Raw genomic sequence first — 21,458 nt, 5'->3', positions numbered from 1 at the left:
TCGACCCTACGATTCTGAGATTAAGAGGCTCATGCTCAAACGCCTGAGCTTGCCAGGCAGGTCAATTGTGGTGATCAGTGACAGTGCTTTGCATAGCTCCTACGGCGCAGTTGGTTTGCACGTGGTACTTATACAGCAGTATGCAGTGAAGCAATGCCAAAGTTGTGAATTCGTACCTGACCAGGAGCAACTGCTTTTCTTGAACCCTCTGACTGTCTATTTCTTGTCCAGAAAAGGATCATTTATTTAATCTATTTCATAAGTAATTGGTATGTCGTTGAGATAAAAGGTCAGATTGCAGGCAGAGCTACGATTCAAATGCATAGTCTTCTGCATTACCAGTTTTGCCTGACACATCAGCAATGCAGGGTGGCAAGCCTGCTCGAAAATCCAAGCGTTTGGCTGTTCGCAAAGTGAGTTTGTACTTCGGCAGAGAAAAAAGTCACCCAACGTGGGGCTCGAACCCACGACCCTGAGATTAAGAGTCTCATGCTCTACCGACTGAGCTAGCTATGTACCTCATCGGTCATTTTGACTTGGTCCGAATGTCGTACAGCTCCGTTTGTGCAAAATATGGTGATTAGTGAAGGTGTTGTTGATGGATCCTATGGTGCAATCTGTTAGCGTGTTGTACTTATACAGCAGTATACAGCAATTAGATGACAAGGTTGTGCGTTCAAGATCCACCAGGAGCAAGTATTCCTCTTGAACCCTCTCCCTGTCTATTTCTTGTCCAGAAAAGGAGCATTTTAATTCAATACACTTAGGAGGATGTTTCATAATTAATTGGTATGTTATTGAGATAACAGGTCAGAGTGCAGGCACAGCTAGGATTCAAATCCATAGTCTTCTCTATCACCAGCAATGCCAGACACGTCAGCAATGCAGGGTGGCAAGTCTGCTCGAAAGTCCATGTGAACGGCTGTTTGCAAATTTAGTTGGTGCTTCGGCTCAGACAAGTATCAGCCCATTTGTGGTATCGACCCTACGATTCTGAGATTAAGAGGCTCATGCTCAAACGCCTGAGCTTGCCAGGCAGGTCAATTGTGGTGATCGGTGACAGTGCTTTGCATAGCTCCTACGGCGCAGTTGGTTTGCGCGTGGTACTTATACAGCAGTATGCAGTGAAGCAATGCCAAAGTTGTGAATTCGTACCTGACCAGGAGCAACTGCTTTTCTTGAACCCTCTGACTGTCTATTTCTTGTCCAGAAAAGGATCATTTATTTAATCTATTTCATAAGTAATTGGTATGTCGTTGAGATAAAAGGTCAGATTGCAGGCAGAGCTACGATTCAAATGCATATTCCTCTGCATTACCAGCTTTGCCTGACACATCAGCAATACAGGGTGGCAAGCCTGCTCGAAAATCCAAGCGTTTGGCTGTTCGCAAAGTGAGTTTGTACTTCGGCCGAGAAAAAAATCACCCAACGTGGGGCTCGAACCCACGACCCTGAGATTAAGAGTCTCATGCTCTACCGACTGAGCTAGCTAGGTACCTCATCAGTCATTTTGACTTGGTCCGAATATCGTACAGCTCCGTTTGTGCAAAATATGGTGATTAGTGAAGGTGTTGTTGATGGATCCTATGGTGCAATCTGTTAGCGTGTTGTACTTATACAGCAGTATACAGCAATTAGATGACAAGGTTGTGCGTTCAAGATCCACCAGGAGCAAGTATTCCTCTTGAACCCTCTCCCTGTCTATTTCTTGTCCAGAAAAGGAGCATTTTAATTCAATACACTTAGGAGGATGTTTCATAATTAATTGGTATGTTATTGAGATAACAGGTCAGAGTGCAGGCACAGCTAGGATTCAAATCCATAGTCTTCTCTATCACCAGCAATGCCAGACACGTCAGCAATGCAGGGTGGCAAGTCTGCTCGAAAGTCCATGTGAACGGCTGTTTGCAAATTTAGTTGGTGCTTGGCTCAGACAAGTATCAGCCCATTTGTGGTATCGACCCTACGATTCTGAGATTAAGAGGCTCATGCTCAAACGCCTGAGCTTGCCAGGCAGGTCAATTGTGGTGATCAGTGACAGTGCTTTGCATAGCTCCTACGGCACAGTTGGTTTGCACGTGGTACTTATACAGCAGTATGCAGTGAAGCAATGCCAAAGTTGTGAATTCGTACCTGACCAGGAGCAACTGCTTTTCTTGAACCCTCTGACTGTCTATTTCTTGTCCAGAAAAGGATCATTTATTTAATCTATTTCATAAGTAATTGGTATGTCGTTGAGATAAAAGGTCAGATTGCAGGCAGAGCTACGATTCAAATGCATAGTCTTCTGCATTACCAGTTTTGCCTGACACATCAGCAATGCAGGGTGGCAAGCCTGCTCAAAAATCCAACCGTTTGGCTGTTCGCAAAGAGAGTTGGTACTTCGGCAGAGAAAATAATCACCCAACGTGGGGCTCTAACCCACGACCCTGAGATTAAGAGTCTCATGCTCTACCGACTGAGCTAGCTAGGTACCTCATCGGTCATTTTGACTTGGTCCGAATATCGTACAGCTCCGTTTGTGCAAAATATGGTGATTAGTGAAGGTGTTGTTGATGGATCCTATGGTGCAATCTGTTAGCGTGTTGTACTTATACAGCAATTAGATGACAAGGTTGTGCGTTCAAGATCCACCAGGAGCAAGTATTCCTCTTGAACCCTCTCCCTGTCTATTTCTTGTCCAGAAAAGGAGCATTTTAATTCAATACACTTAGGAGGATGTTTCATAATTAATTGGTATGTTATTGAGATAACAGGTCAGAGTGCAGGCACAGCTAGGATTCAAATCCATAGTCTTCTCTATCACCAGCAATGCCAGACACGTCAGCAATGCAGGGTGGCAAGTCTGCTCGAAAGTCCATGTGAACGGCTGTTTGCAAATTTAGTTGGTGCTTGGCTCAGACAAGTATCAGCCCATTTGTGGTATCGACCCTACGATTCTGAGATTAAGAGGCTCATGCTCAAACGCCTGAGCTTGCCAGGCAGGTCAATTGTGGTGATCAGTGACAGTGCTTTGCGTAGCTCCTGTGGCGCAGTCGGTTAGCGCGTGGTACTTATACAGCAGTATGCAGTGAAGCAATGCCGAGGTTGTGAGTTCGAGCCTCACCAGGAGCAAGTGCTTTTCTTGAACCCTCTGACTGTCTATTTCTTGTCCAGAAAATGATCATTTATTCAATCTATTTCATAAGTAATTGGTATGTCATAGAGATAACAGGTCAGAGTGCAGCCACAGCTACGATTCAAATGCATATTCCTCTGCATTACCAGCTTTGCCTGACACATCAGCAATGCAGGGTGGCAAGCCTGCTCGAAAATCCAAGCGTTTGGCTGTTCGCAAAGTGAGTTTGTACTTCGGCAGAGAAAAAAGTCACCCAACGTGGGGCTCGAACCCACGACCCTGAGATTAAGAGTCTCATGCTCTACCGACTGAGCTAGCTAGGTACCTCATCGGTCATTTTGACTTGGTCCGAATGTCGTACAGCTCCGTTTGTGCAAAATATGGTGATTAGTGAAGGTGTTGTTGATGGATCCTATGGTGCAATCTGTTAGCGTGTTGTACTTATACAGCAGTATACAGCAATTAGATGACAAGGTTGTGCGTTCAAGATCCACCAGGAGCAAGTATTCCTCTTGAACCCTCTCCCTGTCTATTTCTTGTCCGGAAAAGGAGCATTTTAATTCAATACACTTAGGAGGATGTTTCATAATTAATTGGTATGTTATTGAGATAACAGGTCAGAGTGCAGGCACAGCTAGGATTCAAATCCATAGTCTTCTCTATCACCAGCAATGCCAGACACGTCAGCAATGCAGGGTGGCAAGTCTGCTCGAAAGTCCATGTGAACGGCTGTTTGCAAATTTAGTTGGTGCTTGGCTCAGACAAGTATCAGCCCATTTGTGGTATCGACCCTACGATTCTGAGATTAAGAGGCTCATGCTCAAACGCCTGAGCTTGCCAGGCAGGTCAATTGTGGTGATCAGTGACAGTGCTTTGCGTAGCTCCTGTGGCGCAGTCGGTTAGCGCGTGGTACTTATACAGCAGTATGCAGTGAAGCAATGCCGAGGTTGTGAGTTCGAGCCTCACCAGGAGCAAGTGCTTTTCTTGAACCCTCTGACTGTCTATTTCTTGTCCAGAAAATGATCATTTATTCAATCTATTTCATAAGTAATTGGTATGTCATAGAGATAACAGGTCAGAGTGCAGCCACAGCTACGATTCAAATGCATATTCCTCTGCATTACCAGCTTTGCCTGACACATCAGCAATGCAGGGTGGCAAGCCTGCTCGAAAATCCAAGCGTTTGGCTGTTCGCAAAGTGAGTTTGTACTTCGGCAGAGAAAAAAGTCACCCAACGTGGGGCTCGAACCCACGACCCTGAGATTAAGAGTCTCATGCTCTACCGACTGAGCTAGCTAGGTACCTCATCGGTCATTTTGACTTGGTCCGAATGTCGTACAGCTCCGTTTGTGCAAAATATGGTGATTAGTGAAGGTGTTGTTGATGGATCCTATGGTGCAATCTGTTAGCGTGTTGTACTTATACAGCAGTATACAGCAATTAGATGACAAGGTTGTGCGTTCAAGATCCACCAGGAGCAAGTATTCCTCTTGAACCCTCTCCCTGTCTATTTCTTGTCCAGAAAAGGAGCATTTTAATTCAATACACTTAGGAGGATGTTTCATAATTAATTGGTATGTTATTGAGATAACAGGTCAGAGTGCAGGCACAGCTAGGATTCAAATCCATAGTCTTCTCTATCACCAGCAATGCCAGACACGTCAGCAATGCAGGGTGGCAAGTCTGCTCGAAAGTCCATGTGAACGGCTGTTTGCAAATTTAGTTGGTGCTTGGCTCAGACAAGTATCAGCCCATTTGTGGTATCGACCCTACGATTCTGAGATTAAGAGGCTCATGCTCAAACGCCTGAGCTTGCCAGGCAGGTCAATTGTGGTGATCAGTGACAGTGCTTTGCGTAGCTCCTGTGGCGCAGTCGGTTAGCGCGTGGTACTTATACAGCAGTATGCAGTGAAGCAATGCCGAGGTTGTGAGTTCGAGCCTCACCAGGAGCAAGTGCTTTTCTTGAACCCTCTGACTGTCTATTTCTTGTCCAGAAAATGATCATTTATTCAATCTATTTCATAAGTAATTGGTATGTCATAGAGATAACAGGTCAGAGTGCAGCCACAGCTACGATTCAAATGCATATTCCTCTGCATTACCAGCTTTGCCTGACACATCAGCAATGCAGGGTGGCAAGCCTGCTCGAAAATCCAAGCGTTTGGCTGTTCGCAAAGTGAGTTTGTACTTCGGCAGAGAAAAAAGTCACCCAACGTGGGGCTCGAACCCACGACCCTGAGATTAAGAGTCTCATGCTCTACCGACTGAGCTAGCTAGGTACCTCATCGGTCATTTTGACTTGGTCCGAATGTCGTACAGCTCCGTTTGTGCAAAATATGGTGATTAGTGAAGGTGTTGTTGATGGATCCTATGGTGCAATCTGTTAGCGTGTTGTACTTATACAGCAGTATACAGCAATTAGATGACAAGGTTGTGCGTTCAAGATCCACCAGGAGCAAGTATTCCTCTTGAACCCTCTCCCTGTCTATTTCTTGTCCAGAAAAGGAGCATTTTAATTCAATACACTTAGGAGGATGTTTCATAATTAATTGGTATGTTATTGAGATAACAGGTCAGAGTGCAGGCACAGCTAGGATTCAAATCCATAGTCTTCTCTATCACCAGCAATGCCAGACACGTCAGCAATGCAGGGTGGCAAGTCTGCTCGAAAGTCCATGTGAACGGCTGTTTGCAAATTTAGTTGGTGCTTCGGCTCAGACAAGTATCAGCCCATTTGTGGTATCGACCCTACGATTCTGAGATTAAGAGGCTCATGCTCAAACGCCTGAGCTTGCCAGGCAGGTCAATTGTGGTGATCGGTGACAGTGCTTTGCATAGCTCCTACGGCGCAGTTGGTTTGCGCGTGGTACTTATACAGCAGTATGCAGTGAAGCAATGCCAAAGTTGTGAATTCGTACCTGACCAGGAGCAACTGCTTTTCTTGAACCCTCTGACTGTCTATTTCTTGTCCAGAAAAGGATAATTTATTCAATCTATTTCATAAGTAATTGGTATGTCATAGAGATAACAGGTCAGAGTGCAGGCACAGCTACGATTCAAATGCATATTCCTCTGCATTACCAGCTTTGCCTGACACATCAGCAATGCAGGGTGGCATGGCTGCTCGAAAATCCAAGCGTTTCGCTGTTCGCAAAGTGAGTTTGTACTTCGGCAGAGAAAATAATCACCCAACGTGGGGCTCTAACCCACGACCCTGAGATGAAGAGTCTCGTGCTCTTCCGACTGAGCTAGCTAGGCACCTCAACGGTAATTTTAACTTGGTCCGAATATCGTACAGCTCCGTTTGTGCAAAATATGGTGATCAGTGACAGTGCTTTGCGTAGCTCCTGTGGCGCAGTCGGTTAGCGCGTGGTACTTATACAGCAGTATGCAGTGAAGCAATGTCGAGGTTGTGAGTTCAAGCCTCACCAGGAGCAAGTGCTTTTCTTGAACCCTCTGACTGTCTATTTCTTGCCCAGAAAAGGATCATTTATTCAATCTATTTCATAAGTAATTGGTATGTCATAGAGATAACAGGTCAGAGTGCAGGCACAGCTACGATTCAAATGCATATTCCTCTGCATTACCAGCTTTGCCTGACACATCAGCAATACAGGGTGGCAAGCCTGCTCGAAAATCCAAGCGTTTGGCTGTTCGCAAAGTGAGTTTGTACTTCGGCAGAGAAAAAAATCACCCAACGTGGGGCTCGAACCCACAACCCTGAGATTAAGAGTCTCATGCTCTACCGACTGAGCTAGCTAGGTACCTCATCGGTCATTTTGACTTGGTCCGAATATCGTACAGCTCCGTTTGTGCAAAATATGGTGATTAGTGAAGGTGTTGTTGATGGATCCTATGGTGCAATCTGTTAGCGTGTTGTACTTATACAGCAGTATACAGCAATTAGATGACAAGGTTGTGCGTTCAAGATCCACCAGGAGCAAGTATTCCTCTTGAACCCTCTCCCTGTCTATTTCTTGTCCAGAAAAGGAGCATTTTAATTCAATACACTTAGGAGGATGTTTCATAATTAATTGGTATGTTATTGAGATAACAGGTCAGAGTGCAGGCACAGCTAGGATTCAAATCCATAGTCTTCTCTATCACCAGCAATGCCAGACACGTCAGCAATGCAGGGTGGCAAGTCTGCTCGAAAGTCCATGTGAACGGCTGTTTGCAAATTTAGTTGGTGCTTGGCTCAGACAAGTATCAGCCCATTTGTGGTATCGACCCTACGATTCTGAGATTAAGAGGCTCATGCTCAAACGCCTGAGCTTGCCAGGCAGGTCAATTGTGGTGATCAGTGACAGTGCTTTGCATAGCTCCTACGGCGCAGTTGGTTTGCACGTGGTACTTATACAGCAGTATGCAGTGAAGCAATGCCAAAGTTGTGAATTCGTACCTGACCAGGAGCAACTGCTTTTCTTGAACCCTCTGACTGTCTATTTCTTGTCCAGAAAAGGATCATTTATTTAATCTATTTCATAAGTAATTGGTATGTCGTTGAGATAAAAGGTCAGATTGCAGGCAGAGCTACGATTCAAATGCATAGTCTTCTGCATTACCAGTTTTGCCTGACACATCAGCAATGCAGGGTGGCAAGCCTGCTCAAAAATCCAACCGTTTGGCTGTTCGCAAAGAGAGTTGGTACTTCGGCAGAGAAAATAATCACCCAACGTGGGGCTCTAACCCACGACCCTGAGATTAAGAGTCTCATGCTCTATCGACTGAGCTAGCTAGGTACCTCATCGGTCATTTTGACTTGGTCCGAATATCGTACAGCTCCGTTTGTGCAAAATATGGTGATTAGTGAAGGTGTTGTTGATGGATCCTATGGTGCAATCTGTTAGCGTGTTGTACTTATACAGCAGTATACAGCAATTAGATGACAAGGTTGTGCGTTCAAGATCCACCAGGAGCAAGTATTCCTCTTGAACCCTCTCCCTGTCTATTTCTTGTCCAGAAAAGGAGCATTTTAATTCAATACACTTAGGAGGATGTTTCATAATTAATTGGTATGTTATTGAGATAACAGGTCAGAGTGCAGGCACAGCTAGGATTCAAATCCATAGTCTTCTCTATCACCAGCAATGCCAGACACGTCAGCAATGCAGGGTGGCAAGTCTGCTCGAAAGTCCATGTGAACGGCTGTTTGCAAATTTAGTTGGTGCTTGGCTCAGACAAGTATCAGCCCATTTGTGGTATCGACCCTACGATTCTGAGATTAAGAGGCTCATGCTCAAACGCCTGAGCTTGCCAGGCAGGTCAATTGTGGTGATCAGTGACAGTGCTTTGCATAGCTCCTACGGCGCAGTTGGTTTGCACGTGGTACTTATACAGCAGTATGCAGTGAAGCAATGCCAAAGTTGTGAATTCGTACCTGACCAGGAGCAACTGCTTTTCTTGAACCCTCTGACTGTCTATTTCTTGTCCAGAAAAGGATAATTTATTTAATCTATTTCATAAGTAATTGGTATGTCGTTGAGATAAAAGGTCAGAGTGCAGGCAGAGCTACGATTCAAATGCATAGTCTTCTGCATTACCAGTTTTGCCTGACACATCAGCAATGCAGGGTGGCAAGCCTGCTCAAAAATCCAACCGTTTGGCTTTTCGCAAAGTGAGTTGGTACTTCGGCAGAGAAAATAATCACCCAACGTGGGGCTCTAACCCACGACCCTGAGATGAAGAGTCTCGTGCTCTTCCGACTGAGCTAGCTAGGCACCTCAACGGTAATTTTAACTTGGTCCGAATATCGTACTTCTCCGTTTGTGCAAAATATGGTGATCAGTGACAGTGCTTTGCGTAGCTCCTGTGGCGCAGTCGGTTAGCGCGTGGTACTTATACAGCAGTATGCAGTGAAGCAATGCCGAGGTTGTGAATTCGTACCTGACCAGGAGCAACTGCTTTTCTTGAACCCTCTGACTGTCTATTTCTTGTCCAGAAAAGGATCATTTATTTAATCTATTTCATAAGTAATTGGTATGTCGTTGAGATAAAAGGTCAGATTGCAGGCAGAGCTACGATTCAAATGCATAGTCTTCTGCATTACCAGTTTTGCCTGACACATCAGCAATGCAGGGTGGCAAGCCTGCTCAAAAATCCAACCGTTTGGCTGTTCGCAAAGAGAGTTGGTACTTCGGCAGAGAAAATAATCACCCAACGTGGGGCTCTAACCCACGACCCTGAGATGAAGAGTCTCGTGCTCTTCCGACTGAGCTAGCTAGGCACCTCAACGGTAATTTTAACTTGGTCCGAATATCGTACAGCTCCGTTTGTGCAAATTATGGTGATCAGTGACAGTGCTTTGCATAGCTCCTACGGCGCAGTTGGTTTGCACGTGGTACTTATACAGCAGTATGCAGTGAAGCAATGCCAAAGTTGTGAATTCGTACCTGACCAGGAGCAACTGCTTTTCTTGAACCCTCTGACTGTCTATTTCTTGTCCAGAAAAGGATCATTTATTTAATCTATTTCATAAGTAATTGGTATGTCGTTGAGATAAAAGGTCAGATTGCAGGCAGAGCTACGATTCAAATGCATAGTCTTCTGCATTACCAGTTTTGCCTGACACATCAGCAATGCAGGGTGGCAAGCCTGCTCAAAAATCCAACAGTTTGGCTGTTCGCAAAGAGAGTTGGTACTTCGGCAGAGAAAATAATCACCCAACGTGGGGCTCTAACTCACGACCCTGAGATTAAGAGTCTCATGCTCTACCGACTGAGCTAGCTAGGTACCTCATCGGTCATTTTGACTTGGTCCGAATATCGTACAGCTCCGTTTGTGCAAAATATGTTGATTAGTGAAGGTGTTGTTGATGGATCCTATGGTGCAATCTGTTAGCGTGTTGTACTTATACAGCAGTATACAGCAATTAGATGACAAGGTTGTGCGTTCAAGATCCACCAGGAGCAAGTATTCCTCTTGAACCCTCTCCCTGTCTATTTCTTGTCCAGAAAAGGAGCATTTTAATTCAATACACTTAGGAGGATGTTTCATAATTAATTGGTATGTTATTGAGATAACAGGTCAGAGTGCAGGCACAGCTAGGATTCAAATCCATAGTCTTCTCTATCACCAGCAATGCCAGACACGTCAGCAATGCAGGGTGGCAAGTCTGCTCGAAAGTCCATGTGAACGGCTGTTTGCAAATTTAGTTGGTGCTAGGCTCAGACAAGTATCAGCCCATTTGTGGTATCGACCCTACGATTCTGAGATTAAGAGGCTCATGCTCAAACGCCTGAGCTTGCCAGGCAGGTCAATTGTGGTGATCAGTGACAGTGCTTTGCATAGCTCCTACGGCGCAGTTGGTTTGCGCGTGGTACTTATAAAGCAGTATGCAGTGAAGCAATGCCAAAGTTGTGAATTCGTACCTGACCAGGAGCAACTGCTTTTCTTGAACCCTCTGACTGTCTATTTCTTGTCCAGAAAAGGATCATTTATTTAATCTATTTCATAAGTAATTGGTATGTCATAGAGATAACAGGTCAGAGTGCAGGCACAGCTACGATTCAAAAGCATATTCCTCTGCATTACCAGCTTTGCCTGACACATCAGCAATGCAGGGTGGCAAGCCTGCTCGAAAATCCAAGCGTTTGGCTGTTCGCAAAGTGAGTTTGTACTTCGGCAGAGAAAAAAAAACACCCAACGTGGGGCTCGAACCCACGACCCTGAGATTAAGAGTCTCATGCTCTACCGACTGAGCTAGCTAGGTACCTCATCAGTCATTTTGACTTGGTCCGAATATCGTACAGCTCCGTTTGTGCAAAATATGGTGATTAGTGAAGGTGTTGTTGATGGATCCTATGGTGCAATCTGTTGGCGTGTTGTACTTATACAGCAGTATACAGCAATTAGATGACAAGGTTGTGCGTTCAAGATCCACCAGGAGCAAGTATTCCTCTTGAACCCTCTCCCTGTCTATTTCTTGTCCAGAAAAGGAGCATTTTAATTCAATACACTTAGGAGGATTTTTCTTAATTAATTGGTATGTTATTGAGATAACAGGTCAGAGTGCAGGCACAGCTAGGATTCAAATCCATAGTCTTCTCTATCACCAGCAATGCCAGACACGTCAGCAATGCAGGGTGGCAAGTCTGCTCGAAAGTCCATGTGAACGGCTGTTTGCAAATTTAGTTGGTGCTTGGCTCAGACAAGTATCAGCCCATTTGTGGTATCGACCCTACGATTCTGAGATTAAGAGGCTCATGCTCAAACGCCTGAGCTTGCCAGGCAGGTCAATTGTGGTGATCAGTGACAGTGCTTTGCATAGCTCCTACGGCGCAGTTGGTTTGCACGTGGTACTTATACAGCAGTATGCAGTGAAGCAATGCCAAAGTTGTGAATTCGTACCTGACCAGGAGCAACTGCTTTTCTTGAACCCTCTGACTGTCTATTTCTTGTCCAGAAAAGGATAATTTATTAAATCTATTTCATAAGTAATTGGTATGTCGTTGAGATAAAAGGTCAGAGTGCAGGCAGAGCTACGATTCAAATGCATATTCCTCTGCATTACCAGCTTTGCCTGACACATCAGCAATGCAGGGTGGCAAGCCTGCTCAAAAATCCAACCGTTTGGCTGTTCGCAAAGAGAGTTGGTACTTCGGCAGAGAAAATAATCACCCAACGTGGGGCTCTAACCCACGACCCTGAGATGAAGAGTCTCGTGCTCTTCCGACTGAGCTAGCTAGGCACCTCAACGGTAATTTTAACTTGGTCCGAATATCGTACAGCTCCGTTTGTGCAAAATATGGTGATCAGTGACAGTGCTTTGCGTAGCTCCTGTGGCGCAGTCGGTTAGCGCGTGGTACTTATACAGCAGTATGCAGTGAAGCAATGCCGAAGTTGTGAGTTCGAGCCTCACCAGGAGCAAGTGCTTTTCTTGAACCCTCTGACTGTCTATTTCTTGTCCAGAAAAGGATCATTTATTCAATCTATTTCATAAGTAATTGGTATGTCATAGAGATAACAGGTCAGAGTGCAGGCACAGCTACGATTCAAATGCATATTCCTCTGCATTACCAGCTTTGCCTGACACATCAGCAATGCAGGGTGGCAAGCCTGCTCGAAAATCCAAGCGTTTGGCTGTTCGCAAAGTGAGTTTGTACTTCGGCAGAGAAAAAAATCACCCAACGTGGGGCTCGAACCCACGACCCTGAGACTAAGAGTCTCATGCTCTACCGACTGAGCTAGCTAGGTACCTCATCGGTCATTTTGACTTGGTCCGAATATCGTACAGCTCCGTTTGTGCAAATTATGGTGATCAGTGACAGTGCTTTGCATAGCTCCTACGGCGCAGTTGGTTTGCACGTGGTACTTATACAGCAGTATGCAGTGAAGCAATGCCAAAGTTGTGAATTCGTACCTGACCAGGAGCAACTGCTTTTCTTGAACCCTCTGACTGTCTATTTCTTGTCCAGAAAAGGATCATTTATTTAATCTATTTCATAAGTAATTGGTATGTCGTTGAGATAAAAGGTCAGATTGCAGGCAGAGCTACGATTCAAATGCATAGTCTTCTGCATTACCAGTTTTGCCTGACACATCAGCAATGCAGGGTGGCAAGCCTGCTCAAAAATCCAACAGTTTGGCTGTTCGCAAAGAGAGTTGGTACTTCGGCAGAGAAAATAATCACCCAACGTGGGGCTCTAACCCACGACCCTGAGATTAAGAGTCTCATGCTCTACCGACTGAGCTAGCTAGGTACCTCATCGGTCATTTTGACTTGGTCCGAATATCGTACAGCTCCGTTTGTGCAAAATATGTTGATTAGTGAAGGTGTTGTTGATGGATCCTATGGTGCAATCTGTTAGCGTGTTGTACTTATACAGCAGTATACAGCAATTAGATGACAAGGTTGTGCGTTCAAGATCCACCAGGAGCAAGTATTCCTCTTGAACCCTCTCCCTGTCTATTTCTTGTCCAGAAAAGGAGCATTTTAATTCAATACACTTAGGAGGATTTTTCTTAATTAATTGGTATGTTATTGAGATAACAGGTCAGAGTGCAGGCACAGCTAGGATTCAAATCCATAGTCTTCTCTATCACCAGCAATGCCAGACACGTCAGCAATGCAGGGTGGCAAGTCTGCTCGAAAGTCCATGTGAACGGCTGTTTGCAAATTTAGTTGGTGCTTGGCTCAGTCAAGTATCAGCCCATTTGTGGTATCGACCCTACGATTCTGAGATTAAGAGGCTCATGCTCAAACGCCTGAGCTTGCCAGGCAGGTCAATTGTGGTGATCAGTGACAGTGCTTTGCATAGCTCCTACGGCGCAGTTGGTTTGCACGTGGTACTTATACAGCAGTATGCAGTGAAGCAATGCCAACGTTGTGAATTCGTACCTGACCAGGAGCAACTGCTTTTCTTGAACCCTCTGACTGTCTATTTCTTGTCCAGAAAAGGATAATTTATTAAATCTATTTCATAAGTAATTGGTATGTCATAGAGATAACAGGTCAGAGTGCAGGCACAGCTACGATTCAAATGCATATTCCTCTGCATTACCAGCTTTGCCTGACACATCAGCAATGCAGGGTGGCAAGCCTGCTCAAAAATCCAACCGTTTGGCTGTTCGCAAAGAGAGTTGGTACTTCGGCAGAGAAAATAATCACCCAACGTGGGGCTCTAACCCACGACCCTGAGATGAAGAGTCTCGTGCTCTTCCGACTGAGCTAGCTAGGCACCTCAACGGTAATTTTAACTTGGTCCGAATATCGTACAGCTCCGTTTGTGCAAAATATGGTGATTAGTGAAGGTGTTGTTGATGGATCCTATGGTGCAATCTGTTAGCGTGTTGTACTTATACAGCAGTATACAGCAATTAGATGACAAGGTTGTGCGTTCAAGATCCACCAGGAGCAAGTATTCCTCTTGAACCCTCTCCCTGTCTATTTCTTGTCCAGAAAAGGAGCATTTTAATTCAATACACTTAGGAGGATGTTTCATAATTAATTGGTATGTTATTGAGATAACAGGTCAGAGTGCAGGCACAGCTAGGATTCAAATCCATAGTCTTCTCTATCACCAGCAATGCCAGACACGTCAGCAATGCAGGGTGGCAAGTCTGCTCGAAAGTCCATGTGAACGGCTGTTTGCAAATTTAGTTGGTGCTAGGCTCAGACAAGTATCAGCCCATTTGTGGTATCGACCCTACGATTCTGAGATTAAGAGGCTCATGCTCAAACGCCTGAGCTTGCCAGGCAGGTCAATTGTGGTGATCAGTGACAGTGCTTTGCATAGCTCCTACGGCGCAGTTGGTTTGCGCGTGGTACTTATAAAGCAGTATGCAGTGAAGCAATGCCAAAGTTGTGAATTCGTACCTGACCAGGAGCAACTGCTTTTCTTGAACCCTCTGACTGTCTATTTCTTGTCCAGAAAAGGATCATTTATTTAATCTATTTCATAAGTAATTGGTATGTCATAGAGATAACAGGTCAGAGTGCAGGCACAGCTACGATTCAAAAGCATATTCCTCTGCATTACCAGCTTTGCCTGACACATCAGCAATGCAGGGTGGCAAGCCTGCTCGAAAATCCAAGCGTTTGGCTGTTCGCAAAGTGAGTTTGTACTTCGGCAGAGAAAAAAAAACACCCAACGTGGGGCTCGAACCCACGACCCTGAGATTAAGAGTCTCATGCTCTACCGACTGAGCTAGCTAGGTACCTCATCAGTCATTTTGACTTGGTCCGAATATCGTACAGCTCCGTTTGTGCAAAATATGGTGATTAGTGAAGGTGTTGTTGATGGATCCTATGGTGCAATCTGTTGGCGTGTTGTACTTATACAGCAGTATACAGCAATTAGATGACAAGGTTGTGCGTTCAAGATCCACCAGGAGCAAGTATTCCTCTTGAACCCTCTCCCTGTCTATTTCTTGTCCAGAAAAGGAGCATTTTAATTCAATACACTTAGGAGGATTTTTCTTAATTAATTGGTATGTTATTGAGATAACAGGTCAGAGTGCAGGCACAGCTAGGATTCAAATCCATAGTCTTCTCTATCACCAGCAATGCCAGACACGTCAGCAATGCAGGGTGGCAAGTCTGCTCGAAAGTCCATGTGAACGGCTGTTTGCAAATTTAGTTGGTGCTTGGCTCAGACAAGTATCAGCCCATTTGTGGTATCGACCCTACGATTCTGAGATTAAGAGGCTCATGCTCAAACGCCTGAGCTTGCCAGGCAGGTCAATTGTGGTGATCAGTGACAGTGCTTTGCATAGCTCCTACGGCGCAGTTGGTTTGCACGTGGTACTTATACAGCAGTATGCAGTGAAGCAATGCCAAAGTTGTGAATTCGTACCTGACCAGGAGCAACTGCTTTTCTTGAACCCTCTGACTGTCTATTTCTTGTCCAGAAAAGGATAATTTATTAAATCTATTTCATAAGTAATTGGTATGTCGTTGAGATAAAAGGTCAGAGTGCAGGCAGAGCTACGATTCAAATGCATATTCCTCTGCATTACCAGCTTTGCCTGACACATCAGCAATGCAGGGTGGCAAGCCTGCTCAAAAATCCAACCGTTTGGCTGTTCGCAAAGAGAGTTGGTACTTCGGCAGAGAAAATAATCACCCAACGTGGGGCTCTAACCCACGACCCTGAGATGAAGAGTCTCGTGCTCTTCCGACTGAGCTAGCTAGGCACCTCAACGGTAATTTTAACTTGGTCCGAATATCGTACAGCTCCGTTTGTGCAAAATATGGTGATCAGTGACAGTGCTTTGCGTAGCTCCTGTGGCGCAGTCGGTTAGCGCGTGGTACTTATACAGCAGTATGCAGTGAAGCAATGCCGAAGTTGTGAGTTCGAGCCTCACCAGGAGCAAGTGCTTTTCTTGAACCCTCTGACTGTCTATTTCTTGTCCAGAAAAGGATCATTTATTCAATCTATTTCATAAGTAATTGGTATGTCATAGAGATAACAGGTCAGAGTGCAGGCACAGCTACGATTCAAATGCATATTCCTCTGCATTACCAGCTTTGCCTGACACATCAGCAATGCAGGGTGGCAAGCCTGCTCGAAAATCCAAGCGTTTGGCTGTTCGCAAAGTGAGTTTGTACTTCGGCAGAGAAAAAAATCACCCAACGTGGGGCTCGAACCCACGACCCTGAGACTAAGAGTCTCATGCTCTACCGACTGAGCTAGCTAGGTACCTCATCGGTCATTTTGACTTGGTCCGAATATCGTACAGCTCCGTTTGTGCAAATTATGGTGATCAGTGACAGTGCTTTGCATAGCTCCTACGGCGCAGTTGGTTTGCACGTGGTACTTATACAGCAGTATGCAGTGAAGCAATGCCAAAGTTGTGAATTCGTACCTGACCAGGAGCAACTGCTTTTCTTGAACCCTCTGACTGTCTATTTCTTGTCCAGAAAAGGATCATTTATTTAATCTATTTCATAAGTAATTGGTATGTCGTTGAGATAAAAGGTCAGATTGCAGGCAGAGCTACGATTCAAATGCATAGTCTTCTGCATTACCAGTTTTGCCTGACACATCAGCAATGCAGGGTGGCAAGCCTGCTCAAAAATCCAACAGTTTGGCTGTTCGCAAAGAGAGTTGGTACTTCGGCAGAGAAAATAATCACCCAACGTGGGGCTCTAACCCACGACCCTGAGATTAAGAGTCTCATGCTCTACCGACTGAGCTAGCTAGGTACCTCATCGGTCATTTTGACTTGGTCCGAATATCGTACAGCTCCGTTTGTGCAAAATATGTTGATTAGTGAAGGTGTTGTTGATGGATCCTATGGTGCAATCTGTTAGCGTGTTGTACTTATACAGCAGTATACAGCAATTAGATGACAAGGTTGTGCGTTCAAGATCCACCAGGAGCAAGTATTCCTCTTGAACCCTCTCCCTGTCTATTTCTTGTCCAGAAAAGGAGCATTTTAATTCAATACACTTAGGAGGATTTTTCTTAATTAATTGGTATGTTATTGAGATAACAGGTCAGAGTGCAGGCACAGCTAGGATTCAAATCCATAGTCTTCTCTATCACCAGCAATGCCAGACACGTCAGCAATGCAGGGTGGCAAGTCTGCTCGAAAGTCCATGTGAACGGCTGTTTGCAAATTTAGTTGGTGCTTGGCTCAGTCAAGTATCAGCCCATTTGTGGTATCGACCCTACGATTCTGAGATTAAGAGGCTCATGCTCAAACGCCTGAGCTTGCCAGGCAGGTCAATTGTGGTGATCAGTGACAGTGCTTTGCATAGCTCCTACGGCGCAGTTGGTTTGCACGTGGTACTTATACAGCAGTATGCAGTGAAGCAATGCCAACGTTGTGAATTCGTACCTGACCAGGAGCAACTGCTTTTCTTGAACCCTCTGACTGTCTATTTCTTGTCCAGAAAAGGATAATTTATTAAATCTATTTCATAAGTAATTGGTATGTCATAGAGATAACAGGTCAGAGTGCAGGCACAGCTACGATTCAAATGCATATTCCTCTGCATTACCAGCTTTGCCTGACACATCAGCAATGCAGGGTGGCAAGCCTGCTCAAAAATCCAACCGTTTGGCTGTTCGCAAAGAGAGTTGGTACTTCGGCAGAGAAAATAATCACCCAACGTGGGGCTCTAACCCACGACCCTGAGATGAAGAGTCTCGTGCTCTTCCGACTGAGCTAGCTAGGCACCTCAACGGTAATTTTAACTTGGTCCGAATATCGTACAGCTCCGTTTGTGCAAAATATGGTGATTAGTGAAGGTGTTGTTGATGGATCCTATGGTGCAATCTGTTAGCGTGTTGTACTTATACAGCAGTATACAGCAATTAGATGACAAGGTTGTGCGTTCAAGATCCACCAGGAGCAAGTATTCCTCTTGAACCCTCTCCCTGTCTATTTCTTGTCCAGAAAAGGAGCATTTTAATTCAATACACTTAGGAGGATGTTTCATAATTAATTGGTATGTTATTGAGATAACAGGTCAGAGTGCAGGCACAGCTAGGATTCAAATCCATAGTCTTCTCTATCACCAGCAATGCCAGACACGTCAGCAATGCAGGGTGGCAAGTCTGCTCGAAAGTCCATGTGAACGGCTGTTTGCAAATTTAGTTGGTGCTAGGCTCAGACAAGTATCAGCCCATTTGTGGTATCGACCCTACGATTCTGAGATTAAGAGGCTCATGCTCAAACGCCTGAGCTTGCCAGGCAGGTCAATTGTGGTGATCAGTGACAGTGCTTTGCATAGCTCCTACGGCGCAGTTGGTTTGCGCGTGGTACTTATAAAGCAGTATGCAGTGAAGCAATGCCAAAGTTGTGAATTCGTACCTGACCAGGAGCAACTGCTTTTCTTGAACCCTCTGACTGTCTATTTCTTGTCCAGAAAAGGATCATTTATTTAATCTATTTCATAAGTAATTGGTATGTCATAGAGATAACAGGTCAGAGTGCAGGCACAGCTACGATTCAAAAGCATATTCCTCTGCATTACCAGCTTTGCCTGACACATCAGCAATGCAGGGTGGCAAGCCTGCTCGAAAATCCAAGCGTTTGGCTGTTCGCAAAGTGAGTTTGTACTTCGGCAGAGAAAAAAAAACACCCAACGTGGGGCTCGAACCCACGACCCTGAGATTAAGAGTCTCATGCTCTACCGACTGAGCTAGCTAGGTACCTCATCAGTCATTTTGACTTGGTCCGAATATCGTACAGCTCCGTTTGTGCAAAATATGGTGATTAGTGAAGGTGTTGTTGATGGATCCTATGGTGCAATCTGTTGGCGTGTTGTACTTATACAGCAGTATACAGCAATTAGATGACAAGGTTGTGCGTTCAAGATCCACCAGGAGCAAGTATTCCTCTTGAACCCTCTCCCTGTCTATTTCTTGTCCAGAAAAGGAGCATTTTAATTCAATACACTTAGGAGGATTTTTCTTAATTAATTGGTATGTTATTGAGATAACAGGTCAGAGTGCAGGCACAGCTAGGATTCAAATCCATAGTCTTCTCTATCACCAGCAATGCCAGACACGTCAGCAATGCAGGGTGGCAAGTCTGCTCGAAAGTCCATGTGAACGGCTGTTTGCAAATTTAGTTGGTGCTTGGCTCAGACAAGTATCAGCCCATTTGTGGTATCGACCCTACGATTCTGAGATTAAGAGGCTCATGCTCAAACGCCTGAGCTTGCCAGGCAGGTCAATTGTGGTGATCAGTGACAGTGCTTTGCATAGCTCCTACGGCGCAGTTGGTTTGCACGTGGTACTTATACAGCAGTATGCAGTGAAGCAATGCCAAAGTTGTGAATTCGTACCTGACCAGGAGCAACTGCTTTTCTTGAACCCTCTGACTGTCTATTTCTTGTCCAGAAAAGGATAATTTATTAAATCTATTTCATAAGTAATTGGTATGTCGTTGAGATAAAAGGTCAGAGTGCAGGCAGAGCTACGATTCAAATGCATATTCCTCTGCATTACCAGCTTTGCCTGACACATCAGCAATGCAGGGTGGCAAGCCTGCTCAAAAATCCAACCGTTTGGCTGTTCGCAAAGAGAGTTGGTACTTCGGCAGAGAAAATAATCACCCAACGTGGGGCTCTAACCCACGACCCTGAGATGAAGAGTCTCGTGCTCTTCCGACTGAGCTAGCTAGGCACCTCAACGGTAATTTTAACTTGGTCCGAATATCGTACAGCTCCGTTTGTGCAAAATATGGTGATCAGTGACAGTGCTTTGCGTAGCTCCTGTGGCGCAGTCGGTTAGCGCGTGGTACTTATACAGCAGTATGCAGTGAAGCAATGCCGAAGTTGTGAGTTCGAGCCTCACCAGGAGCCAGTGCTTTTCTTGAACCCTCTGACTGTCTATTTCTTGTCCAGAAAAGGATCATTTATTCAATCTATTTCATAAGTAATTGGTATGTCATAGAGATAACAGGTCAGAGTGCAGGCACAGCTACGATTCAAATGCATATTCCTCTGCATTACCAGCTTTGCCTGACACATCAGCAATGCAGGGTGGCAAGCCTGCTCGAAAATCCAAGCGTTTGGCTGTTCGCAAAGTGAGTTTGTACTTCGGCAGAGAAAAAAATCACCCAACGTGGGGCTCGAACCCACGACCCTGAGATTAAGAGTCTCATGCTCTACCGACTGAGCTAGCTAGGTACCTCATCGGTCATTTTGACTTGGTCCGAATATCGTACAGCTCCGTTTGTGCAAAATATGGTGATTAGTGAAGGTGTTGTTGATGGATCCTATGGTGCAATCTGTTAGCGTGTTGTACTTATACAGCAGTATACAGCAATTAGATGACAAGGTTGTGCGTTCAAGATCCACCAGGAGCAAGTATTCCTCTTGAACCCTCTCCCTGTCTATTTCTTGTCCAGAAAAGGAGCATTTTAATTCAATACACTTAGGAGGATTTTTCTTAATTAATTGGTATGTTATTGAGATAACAGGTCAGAGTGCAGGCACAGCTAGGATTCAAATCCATAGTCTTCTCTATCACCAGCAATGCCAGACACGTCAGCAATGCAGGGTGGCAAGTCTGCTCGAAAGTCCATGTGAACGGCTGTTTGCAAATTTAGTTGGTGCTTGGCTCAGACAAGTATCAGCCCATTTGTGGTATCGACCCTACGATTCTGAGACTAAGAGGCTCATGCTCAAACGCCTGAGCTTGCCAGGCAGGTCAATTGTGGTGATCAGTGACAGTGCTTTGCATAGCTCCTACGGCGCAGTTGGTTTGCACGTGGTACTTATACAGCAGTATGCAGTGAAGCAATGCCAAAGTTGTGAATTCGTACCTGACCAGGAGCAACTGCTTTTCTTGAACCCTCTGACTGTCTATTTCTTGTCCAGAAAAGGATAATTTATTAAATCTATTTCATAAGTAATTGGTATGTCGTTGAGATAAAAGGTCAGAGTGCAGGCAGAGCTACGATTCAAATGCATATTCCTCTGCATTACCAGCTTTGCCTGACACATCAGCAATGCAGGGTGGCAAGCCTGCTCAAAAATCCAACCGTTTGGCTGTTCGCAAAGAGAGTTGGTACTTCGGCAGAGAAAATAATCACCCAACGTGGGGCTCTAACCCACGACCCTGAGATGAAGAGTCTCGTGCTCTTCCGACTGAGCTAGCTAGGCACCTCAACGGTAATTTTAACTTGGTCCGAATATCGTACAGCTCCGTTTGTGCAAAATATGGTGATCAGTGACAGTGCTTTGCGTAGCTCCTGTGGCGCAGTCGGTTAGCGCGTGGTACTTATACAGCAGTATGCAGTGAAGCAATGCCGAAGTTGTGAGTTCGAGCCTCACCAGGAGCAAGTGCTTTTCTTGAACCCTCTGACTGTCTATTTCTTGTCCAGAAAAGGATCATTTATTCAATCTATTTCATAAGTAATTGGTATGTCATAGAGA

The 21,458-nt window shown here is 45.1% G+C and overlaps 1 protein-coding gene and 16 non-coding genes across 17 annotated transcripts in view; 9 read left to right on the top strand and 8 right to left on the bottom strand.

Moving 5' to 3' along the window:
* LOC110494675 (caM kinase-like vesicle-associated protein) overlaps positions 1–21,458 on the top strand; it is a 187,808-nt gene that overhangs the window by 106,790 nt on the left and 59,560 nt on the right. The gene's annotated exons all lie outside the window — the stretch shown is intronic.
* On the bottom strand, positions 1,423–1,495 carry trnak-cuu (transfer RNA lysine (anticodon CUU)). The gene has a single exon. It is a non-coding gene; the product is annotated as a tRNA-Lys (tRNA).
* On the top strand, positions 3,021–3,114 carry trnai-uau (transfer RNA isoleucine (anticodon UAU)). Its single transcript has 2 exons — positions 3,021–3,058; positions 3,079–3,114. It is a non-coding gene; the product is annotated as a tRNA-Ile (tRNA).
* trnak-cuu (transfer RNA lysine (anticodon CUU)) lies at positions 3,369–3,441 on the bottom strand. Its single transcript has one exon. It is a non-coding gene; the product is annotated as a tRNA-Lys (tRNA).
* Positions 3,999–4,092, top strand: trnai-uau (transfer RNA isoleucine (anticodon UAU)). Its single transcript has 2 exons — positions 3,999–4,036; positions 4,057–4,092. It is a non-coding gene; the product is annotated as a tRNA-Ile (tRNA).
* trnak-cuu (transfer RNA lysine (anticodon CUU)) lies at positions 4,347–4,419 on the bottom strand. The gene has a single exon. It is a non-coding gene; the product is annotated as a tRNA-Lys (tRNA).
* trnai-uau (transfer RNA isoleucine (anticodon UAU)) lies at positions 4,977–5,070 on the top strand. The gene is made up of 2 exons: positions 4,977–5,014; positions 5,035–5,070. It is a non-coding gene; the product is annotated as a tRNA-Ile (tRNA).
* Positions 5,325–5,397, bottom strand: trnak-cuu (transfer RNA lysine (anticodon CUU)). Its single transcript has one exon. It is a non-coding gene; the product is annotated as a tRNA-Lys (tRNA).
* On the top strand, positions 6,462–6,555 carry trnai-uau (transfer RNA isoleucine (anticodon UAU)). Its single transcript has 2 exons — positions 6,462–6,499; positions 6,520–6,555. It is a non-coding gene; the product is annotated as a tRNA-Ile (tRNA).
* On the bottom strand, positions 10,757–10,829 carry trnak-cuu (transfer RNA lysine (anticodon CUU)). Its single transcript has one exon. It is a non-coding gene; the product is annotated as a tRNA-Lys (tRNA).
* Positions 11,893–11,986, top strand: trnai-uau (transfer RNA isoleucine (anticodon UAU)). Its single transcript has 2 exons — positions 11,893–11,930; positions 11,951–11,986. It is a non-coding gene; the product is annotated as a tRNA-Ile (tRNA).
* On the bottom strand, positions 14,704–14,776 carry trnak-cuu (transfer RNA lysine (anticodon CUU)). The gene has a single exon. It is a non-coding gene; the product is annotated as a tRNA-Lys (tRNA).
* On the top strand, positions 15,840–15,933 carry trnai-uau (transfer RNA isoleucine (anticodon UAU)). The gene is made up of 2 exons: positions 15,840–15,877; positions 15,898–15,933. It is a non-coding gene; the product is annotated as a tRNA-Ile (tRNA).
* Positions 18,651–18,723, bottom strand: trnak-cuu (transfer RNA lysine (anticodon CUU)). Its single transcript has one exon. It is a non-coding gene; the product is annotated as a tRNA-Lys (tRNA).
* On the top strand, positions 19,787–19,880 carry trnai-uau (transfer RNA isoleucine (anticodon UAU)). Its single transcript has 2 exons — positions 19,787–19,824; positions 19,845–19,880. It is a non-coding gene; the product is annotated as a tRNA-Ile (tRNA).
* trnak-cuu (transfer RNA lysine (anticodon CUU)) lies at positions 20,135–20,207 on the bottom strand. Its single transcript has one exon. It is a non-coding gene; the product is annotated as a tRNA-Lys (tRNA).
* Positions 21,271–21,364, top strand: trnai-uau (transfer RNA isoleucine (anticodon UAU)). The gene is made up of 2 exons: positions 21,271–21,308; positions 21,329–21,364. It is a non-coding gene; the product is annotated as a tRNA-Ile (tRNA).

Source organism: Oncorhynchus mykiss, chromosome 17, assembly GCF_057628025.1.
Source record: "Oncorhynchus mykiss isolate SJ-2025 chromosome 17, ASM5762802v1, whole genome shotgun sequence".
NCBI classification, from domain to species: Eukaryota; Metazoa; Chordata; class Actinopteri; order Salmoniformes; family Salmonidae; genus Oncorhynchus; species Oncorhynchus mykiss.
This window is presented reverse-complemented; position numbering and strand designations above follow the sequence as displayed.